The sequence below is a fragment of the Dipodomys spectabilis genome, unplaced genomic scaffold (assembly GCF_019054845.1).
Source record: "Dipodomys spectabilis isolate Male_0828 unplaced genomic scaffold, ASM1905484v1 ptg000344l, whole genome shotgun sequence".
In the NCBI taxonomy this organism is placed as follows: Eukaryota; Metazoa; Chordata; class Mammalia; order Rodentia; family Heteromyidae; genus Dipodomys; species Dipodomys spectabilis.
In genome coordinates this window covers 3,659,803-3,669,837 of record NW_024871021.1, presented here as the reverse complement: position 1 = coordinate 3,669,837, position 10,035 = coordinate 3,659,803, and positions in this window count along the sequence as shown.

The following is a 10,035-nucleotide window of genomic DNA, read 5'->3' as shown; positions in this document are numbered from 1 at the left end:
GATTTCCTGCCATGTTATCTACCTTCTTGGGGGCTGCGAAAACTGGGTTCTTCCTATGGTTCTTGGATTCTCAGTTTGGGTGCAGTTTCTTGGCCTTTATTGCGGTTTTGTTGGTTTTCTATGTGTAGGACATCTTTAAGAATCTTTTGTAGGGCTGGTTTGGTGGCGATGTATTGTTTCAATTTTTCTTTGCTATGGAAGGTTTTTATTTGGCCTTCGGTTATGAAGGAGAGTTTAGCTGGGTACAGTACTCTTGGTTGATAGTTGTTTGTTTTTAGGGCATGGCATACATCATTCCAGGCTCTTCTTGCTTTGATTGTCTCTGCTGAGAAATCTGAGGTGATTCTAATTGGTTTCCCTTTATAAGTGATTACCCTTTTCTCTCTGACAGCTTTAAGGATCTTTTCCTTGTTCTGAGTTGATCCTGTGTGGATTATAATGTGGCGGTGGGATGTCCAATTCTGGTCTGGTCTACTTGGGGTTCTAAAGGCTTCTTGTATCTGGACAGGCCTATCTTTTTGCATGTTTGGGAAGTTCTCTGCTAGGATCCTGTTAAACAAATTTCCTAGACCATTAACTTCTGTTTCTAGGTGCTCCTCTACACCCATTATCCTTAGATTAGGCCTTCTGATGGTGTCTTCCAGGTGTTGGATAGATCTATCATATTTCTTGGACTTGTCTTGGATGGTTGTATGTTCTTTCTCTATAATATCTAGGCTGTCTTCAATCCCTGAGATTCGATCTTCTGCATGGTCTAACCTGCTGTCAAGACTCTCTACTTTGTTTTTTATCTCTTTTCCTTCTAGTTGGTCAGCTTTGATGGCTTCAAGTTCTTTGTTGAAGCTCTGTTTTAGGTCTTGTATGAATTTCTTTACTTACTTAATTTGGTGTTCAGTGTTTGTCCTCAAATCACTTAGTTGATTGGTTATGGTTTCTTTGGGCTCCCATTCCTTCTGTTGGGTTCCATTCAGCATTCCCTTTCTGGTCTCCCTGACTTCCTTCAGCTCTTTGTTAATGGATTCCATGAATGCCTTTAGTGATCTTTGTGTGTTCTCTACCTGGTCTCTCAATTCCTGTATTACTCTTTGATTAGCTTCCTCCCGTTCGTCGGATTTCTGCAGATCGATTTGAGTGTTCTCAGCCTGCTCACGCCATTCCTCCCTTTCTCTTTGAGTATTCTCAAGTTGTTCACGCAAATCCTGTATCAGTTTTTGAGTAGCTTCCTCATGCTTATGATATTCCTGTATAAACTTCTGGGTTGCCTCCTCTCTCTCCCTGTCACGCTCATACAGAGTCCTTTGTACATTGTCAAACTTTTCATTTATCATGTTTGCCAGCAGTGTTTGTAGAGCTGTTTGGGAACTCTCCTCTGGATTATTCATTATCTGTTCTGACCCCTGATTATCAAGATTGGGAATTGAGATACCCGAATTTGCCATTTTTCTTGTGTTTTTCCGGCTTACTCTGCCCATTTGAGATGAAGATAGCACCAGTTTTGTGCTAGAACACTATCTTAAGGCAACCATCAACCAAAGTTTGCATTTGTACAGTCAATAGTCTACAGATACAATCTAGTTCAACAGATACATCTATTCGACATCAAACAACTATATGTTAAAGGGCTTCGAACCGCAGAGAAGAATTTGGAAAACCAGAAATTATTAGGGTTAGGGAGAGATGTGGGTAAAAAATAGGAATAGATTGGTGTGGGGAGGCACAGGGAGAGTTAACTATGTCCTAATCACAGTGCAGGAAATAGGTTGGATAGGATGCAAGTAGAGAGAGAGAGAAAAAGAAGAAAGGGAAAGGGGAATGAAAAGAGACCAGAAAAAAAATAGAAACGTAAAAATTAATGTTATTTTAGATATTAAAAGACCATCTATTTATAGAGGAATATGAATATGTTGAGAGAAAGGGAGGGACATAGAGGAGATGTGAAAAACTTTAAAAAAATGCTTAAAATATTATATAGGTATAAACAGGTAGTACTGCTATTAATGAATTTAAGTCTCAGAGGTTTTGAATTGAGTAATAAGTTTGTGGATTAAGTGTGTACACAATGGGGGGTAGGGTCTACTGGCTAACTACGGGTTTATCTGAGGATGTGCAGGACAAGAGTTAAGTCACATAAAGAAGAACAAAGAGGAAAAGATGGAAAGGATAGGAAAGTGAGAAGAAAAGATCAGAAGTTCAGTAGAGCTAGACAAAAAACAAAAAGATAATTAAGAATGAAAGAAAAAGAGAAAGAAGACAAGAGAAGAAAGGAAAACACACATTCACGTATTCCTAAAATAAAAATTATAAGAGGAGAAAAGAAAAAAAAAAAGTTAATGGAAAACAATTATTTTTTCAGAAGAGGCAAAAATTAAAGATTAATAAAAGTTTTAGAAAAGCAAAAAAATTTTTTTATATATATAAGGTAACAAAAAACGAAAAAAAAAACAAAACAAAAAAAAAGAAAAAAAGAAAAGAAGAAGAAGAAGAAGAAAAAAAAAAGGTCTTTGTTTTTTTTTTTTGGGGGGGGGGGAGAGGTGGGAAGAGTCCTGTATCTCCCTTTTGTCTGTAACCAGAGTGTGGTTGGAGTCTCTGGTCAGCTTGAGGTCCTGTGGCTTGATTGGTTTCTTAAGTCAGTTTGTTGGAACAGGCAGAAAAATGCTCTGCTTTACCCAAGATTTTGAGATCCCCCTCCCAGGTTAGTTTACTGGGAGGGAGATCTGCTTTTAGAATCACAAAAGAGGAGGATGCAGTGATGAGGCTAGGTTCTGGGTAGAGTTGAGGCCTTTCACCAAACAGTAGCTTTTCCCTGGGGCTATTTTGTGAAAAAAACTCACAGCACCCAGCCTGGAGCCATTCTCAGGGTTTCTGTTTTTCAATTGATTGTGGTGGCTGCTAGAGGGAGGGGCAGCCTCTGGCTCTGGTTACCCGGTGAGGAGAGCCACTCCAATGGCTGGCGCCTGAGCTGGGTGACTTTTCCCTGGATGGAACTGAGTCTGTGAGGTCACTTCGCCGTTGAGTTCTTGTGACCTGCTAAATGACTCCTTTTATTCCAAGGCCTGAGCTGGAGCTAGCCGCTCCTCCGAGCTTTGTTGGTATCCAAGATGGAGATCACCGGTGCTGGGTGGGGGGAGGGGTGGCCTTCCCTCCTCTGCTCCCTGGGAAGGAGTGAGGAAGTGGGGCTTCTACTCACGCCGAGTCTTGGATCCTGGGTCGTCTCTGGTCTGCAAAGTGCAGGATGAAGTTGTCCGCTCCTTGTCGGTTCTTGCTGGTGTTGAGTAGAATCCGCTGGCCCGCTGCGTCTGGCTCCTTCGTCCCGGACTCTCTGTGTGAGCGCTCAGGTATGGCCGCGGCTGCGGTCGCCGCTGCGACCCTGCCGCCGCAGCAGCAGCTGCTGGCAGGCACTCAGATGTGTCTGCTTGGCTTCCCCTCTCTTGACTAACTCTCTGTCCTGTGATGGCACACTTGGTGTGATTCTCTGGCTTGGGACTGTTCACTGGAACTCTGAAACTGTTTTCTATGCAAGAGCTTGTTCAGATTCCAGCTTCTCCTCCGCCATCTTCCCGGAACTCTCCCCCTGACTTACTTTTGACATGAAGGCCGGTCCATTGTCCGGCCCGATGGTGGATGGGAAGACATACCTGGATAGGATTTTTTCCAGGATCTTCTTAGCCACGATGTTAGCAGTCTCATGCTTTGTTGGGTAGGCTTCAACCCATCCTGAAAAGGTGTCTACAAAAACTAGCAAATATTTATATCCAAATTTTCCAGTTTTAATTTCTGTGAAGTCTACTTCCCAATACACACTTGGCCTATTTCCATGGAAGCAAGTTCCTTTTGTAACCGGCTGATTAGGGGCATTGGTGAGCTGACAAACTTTACAATTTTTAACAATGTCCTCAATGAGTTAATTTCCTTGCCTAATTTTTACTTCTGAGTGTCAGAGCAAGTCCTGCCTTCTTCGGGTTCCCATTTGAGAGATCCGATGGATTCTCTTAAGAAACCCCTTGACCAATCTTTGTGGCAAGATAAGTTTCCCCTCACCAGTTTCCTACCAGTCTTTATTTACTTCTCTGTCTGAGGGTTTATAGGGCATGGGAATTTTCTTTATCCACTCCAAGCCTTGGGAGAATTGGGCTCAGGAGTCAAAGCTCATGGCCCTGGGTCTACTTCAGCTCTGGGCTGGAGGGCCGCCTCCTTAGCTGCCTGATCGGCCAAGTTATTTCCTTTGGTTATTGAATACGTTCCCTTTTGATGGCCAGGGCAGTGCATAATGGCAATATTTGCTGGTTCCCAAAAGGCCTGGATGAGGCTTAAAATTTCTTATTTGTTTTTAATGGCCTTTCCCTCAGCTGTCAGCAGCCCCGTCTCTTGATAAATGGCTCCATGGACATTCACTGTTGCAAAAGCATACCGACTGTTCATGTAAATATTTAGTCTCTTCCCTTTTCCCATTTGTAGGGCTTTTGTTAGTGCCATTAGTTCTGCTCTTCATGCAGACATTCCCCAGGGGAGTGCTTCTGCCCACACTATCTCAGTGTCCATGGTGACTGCTGCGCCCACGAACCTTTTTCCATCTCGAATGAAATTGCTGCAGTCTGTGAACCAGGTATGCTCGGCATGCGATAGTGACGAGTCCAACAAGTCTGGCCTCTTTTCCTTGGCCCGGTCTCTCTTTTCAAGCTCAATTTCACCTTCTCTGTCCTTCCTTTCCTGTCTTTGCTCCTCTGTCTGTCTCTTATTGTAAACCTTTTCCCCACTGCTACTAGATCCCTAATAGACTTTTCACCAAGTCTGTCTGGAGCCTGCAACTTTAACTTTATGTCTGGTGCAGCTTGATTTATATAGGCAAACACAATCATCTGAGCCTACTCCTGGGTCTCAAGATCATATGGGGTATGTTGACTAAAAGCTTCCGTGAGCCTCTCAAGATGTGCTGCCAGACTTTTACTTCCTCCCTGTCTAACATCATAAACTTTTGCCATATTAGTAGGCTGGCGAGCAGTCGTCGTGAGACCTGCCAACAGAGCCTGGCGATAGATGAGGAGTTGCTCCCTACCTTCAACTGTATTGTAGTCCCATGTTGGTTAGAGCTCAGAAATAGGCAGCGATTAGGGCAGGATCCATGATGGGTGCTCCTGTGGGGCCAGGGACATGTTTCCGAGTGGACTCTAGGATACAGTCTCTCTCTTCCGTGGTAAAAAGGACCTGCAAAAGCTGACTACAATCATCCCAAGTGGGCTGGTGAGTAAAGAGAATAGTTTCAAGCAAACAAATTAAATCCTGGGGCTTTTTAGAAAAGGGGGCATATTAGGTGCACCAATTGTATAGATCACTGGTAGAAAATGGCCAATATTGGATTTGCTGTCAACCATCTGCATCCACAGGACCTATGGTGTGTAAGGGAAAAGCGCTACATTATAAGGGGGGTTGATCCTACAGCGTCATTGAGTGACTGGCCCCTCAGAAAGTTTAAGAGCAGGTGCTGAGGGTTCGGCTGATGGTTCCATAGCTCCCTCCTCCTCTTGAACATTCTCAGGTTCTGCAAAAGGAACCTGGGAAGGGGACTATGGGGGAGGAAACAATTCTTCTTCCAAGTTATCTCCCTGAAATACTGGGGGGGGGGTACAATTTCTTTTTCTTAGTTTCTTTTTGTAAGACTAGGGGGCTAGATGAACTGTTGCCCATGGTTTCCTGTCTTGTCAGTGGTACAGTCAAAAAAAAAAAAAACAATAAATACTACAAACAAAACACACGCAGGTCTGACAGTTACTAAGTGGAGATCTCCCGAATTGGTCCGCTGACTCCTGACACTGGGGGGTTCCACACCAACCCATGCCCCACAGCAGAAAGATCCGACCTACAGTGGATAGTTAAGCCTCGGTTAGGAGGCACTCTTTGCCATTTCTGGCCCAACACCGAATCGAACCATGCCCCACAATTCTCACGGCATGGTTCCAAGGACCCCTACACCACAATTCACACGGCGGGTTTCCAAGGACCCCCGACCCACAATTCACTTGGTGGGATTCCAAGGAAACCCCTTCACAAGAGGATCTGGGAAGTCTCCCAGTTGCTCCATGGTTGTCATGCAAACATGTCTGCTTTAACATCGCTTTTCACAGTATGAATCAGAGCGGCCAACCTCACAAAGGAAAACGAAAGTAAAACATACAACAACAGGGCAAGACAAATTAACAAAAACAGCACTGTTTTACATTTGGAGACTGAGGTCTCATGGGTCTTTGGGGGAATCCTGGATAAGCCCCCACTAATATGTTGGGCCCAGGTCGCAGAACTGTCACCAAGAAGACCACTGAGAGTCAGACTTTACAGCTGTTTTAAGGTTTTATTTAAATGGGCTGCAGCTCAGGCCTCATACTACACTCTGACACAGCAGAGCCTAGGAAGAGAACCCCAAGCTAAAGATTTGCAGGACTTATAAAGGCACACAACCAACCAGGTGGTTGGATTACCACCACGTGTTGCTCTGCTAATTTGCTGATCTTAAACAAGCAACAAGTGGTCACTGCCTCAAGACTTTAACCCTTCACTAGCTTCTGAGAATACGAAAAAGTTGCCACCAGCTTTGGACACATGTATGATGAACATACTACTAAGGGCCTTGCATTAATGAAGTCTTGAAATTCTAAATAATATTTAAATAAGAAGCTCCCTATATTTATTTTCACATTTGAGGATTACTAAGTACCAAAGTTATGTAGAAGGCTAGGATAAGAATATGGAAATGAAATCTGTCTCCTAATATCATAAAGATAATTTATGTCATTTTGAGTTACAGTTTCTAAAGTAATACAAAATAAGTTACAACAGAAACAAAAATACAATCTCCTATCCTACCTAACTTTCCAACAGAAATTAGAGAATCCAGTAAAGATACAGACATCCCAGGATGGTATAGGATGTTATAAGATCACTAGATGGTGAAAAAGAAGATAACAAAAATGGGTCCACTGGAACAATGGGAAACAAATTCTATACCTACTAATTGTGATACAGCTAGAAAATAGTTTCCACTATGCTGAGTCTTTGATATTTTAGGTTTGTTAATACAATAACTTTCCTTTCTTAGGAAATGACTGCTTATTAATACTCAAGTGTTTGCAGCTTATAACCCAGCAACAAATAATGCTTTTAAATGTAAACAAGCATGATACTAAGAGGAATCAAGGCTACTTTCATTGATATACATTATAAATAAGAATGATAGGGCTGGGAAGGTGACTCAGTGTTAGAGCACTTGCCTTGCCTGCATGAGGCCCTGGGTACAACTCCTCAGCACCACATAAGCAAAAAGAAAAAAGCCAGAAGTGGTGCTATGGCTCATGTGGTAGCGTGCTAGTCTTGAGCTGAAGAGCTGAGGGACAGCACCCAGGCCCAGAGTTCAGTCCACACGACCGGACCAAAAAATTTTTTTTAATAAAAAATATAAAATAAATAATTAAATAAATAAGAATGATCTTGGGGAATAGTCAATCTTGAACTTTTTCATACCTTTCCTCTTCTCCAACATGAGAAGTCCTAGTCTATATATGTAAAACATTAATAAAGGATTTATATATTTTTTTTGTTCACACTAAAGCAAATACACTTTTCCACTTTGCAAGCCTGACTTTGAAAGAGTCAGACCCTTACCATTATTTTACATACAAAAGTTTACTGCTTAGGCTTAGCTGTTTTCCTGCCTTAAGGTATTTCTCTCTATTATTTTGGTAACTATATAGAAAAACAAGGTAAATCCATTAGCTTATGTTGGATTGTTCAAAGTCAAGCTGACTTCAAGCACATTTTTCTGTTCCCTTCTTCACTGCTAATTAAAGTTTAATTATTGCTCTTTAAATGATAACAAAAAGGTGATACTTTAATGTATATTCTCATTGGAACCAGTGAAAACAGGACTGTCTGCGTTTGTTTTACTATTGTTTTCAAGTATTTTCCTTGAATATTTTCATTATTGCCTTTGTTCTGGTCTTCTAATCAAGAACACAGGGTTACACAAAAAGGTCTTCCTAAGGAATAGGATATTAGGCAGAAAAAATATAGATGTACAATTAAAGTATTTTAACATTTATGTCAAAATATTTATTTGTAACTGTTTATTTTTAAATTTTGCTGGTCATGGGGTTGAAATCTTGGCATTGATGCTGTCCCTCAGCAGTTCAGCTCAAAACTAGTGCTCCACCACTTGAGCCACTGTGAGTTTTCTGGAGGCTCATGGGAGATAAGAGTCTCACAGACTTTTCTGCCTAGGCTGCCTTTGAACCATGATTCTCAGCTCTCAGACTTCTTAGTAGCTAGGGTTAAAAGCATAAGCCACTGGCACATAGCTACATAATTATTTTTTAAACATTTATGAAGTATGGAGTGGTAATCCCAATGTAATGATCAAGCTACATTATATCCGTTAATTTCTGCATGTAACATTTTAGTGAGAATGCTCAAAAGTTATCTTCTGGCTGTGATGAAATATCTATCTTTAACTATAATCACTTTGCTTCTTGTAGTATAAAATTAATATATTTACTTTGGATCATGGAAGTCTGCTAATTAAAGTTATATAAAACATGAATTGTAAAGTGAAAGAAATTCATGGTTCCTTTACTGGTTTTAAGAAAAAATTATGCCTTTTATTTTCAATTATATTTCTGTGGGAATGTGTAACATTCATTGATTTAACTGTTAAAATTGATAACAGTTACACTATATAAAGTTGATTCAAACTTGTATTTGAAAATTGCACTCTTAGCACAAATATACTTTCACTTTCTCCTAACACATAATTAAAATCACAGTATAGCAAAGCTTGGTGTTAGCCATTCATGTGTAGAATACTAGAAACTCAGGAGGCTAAGCCTGAATGTCTTAGTTCAATGTCAGTCCAAACAGACAAAAATGTGAAGTTATCTCTAACTATCCAGCCAGAAGCAGAAGGTAAAGATGTGGCTCAAAGAATAGTGTCATCAGCCATGAGCAAAAAATACAAGGGAGACTATTAAAGGGAGAACATTAAACATTGAGTTCAAGGCCCAAAAATGGCATATACATACAAGACAACAACATAAGTACTATGTACATCAATAATGAAGACAAAATAGTAGAAAAGATCATGAGAAATGTTGTGTAAACATCTGGAAGACAGAAATCATTTGACAGAATTTTGATTCATGAGAGGGAAAAGTTACAGTCTCATTTGTACAATCTCATTGTAGTCATTTGTGTTGAAACCTGGCTATTGGGTAACATGTGAATGAGCAGACTGGATTACCTGACATAGCAGACATTGCCTGTGACTATGCACCATTCCACTCTGTAAAAATCTAAAATAATGCTTGTTAATTTAAAAAAAAAAAAAACTCATGTTAGAGACTGCTTGGATCACACCAAACTGGGGTCCTTACTTTGAGGCTTCAGACCAGTGCTTTTATTTATATCCACTCCTCTTTTACCCCTCTTCCTTTGTGCAGATATACATTAGTTTGCTGGCATCAAGCCAAGACTTTGAACTAGATCCGCCTTCCTTGATTCAGTTACAACTCATTTCACGTACTATCTATGTTTTAGCATTTTCTTAATAATCCCCACCAGAAAACTCTTATATTCATGTAAACCCACTATAGATAACCTATGTAGATAAGGGAGTATTGGTATACATTGTCTCAGGCTCTCATATGTAAGTTTGCTCCCTAATAAATCTGTGCTACACTATCTCTTTTCCTTCATGGCTTTTGAGTCTGACTAATGATTGATTTGGCTTGATGTATTCACATTTATCTAAACTTACTTTGAAAGTTTTCTCCTGTGCCAAGGAGCCCTCCTCGTTTTTCTCCTAACTCTTCCTGTAACATTCTCAAAGTATCTGGACTTACATTGAGGTCTTTGATCCATTTGGAATCAATCTTAGTACAGGGGGATATATAAGAATCTAACTTCAGTTTTCTTTGTACAGCCAATTCTGTCAGCACAATTTTTAAGAGGCTGTCTTTATTGCATCCTGTGTTTCTTACTTCCTTATCAAAGATT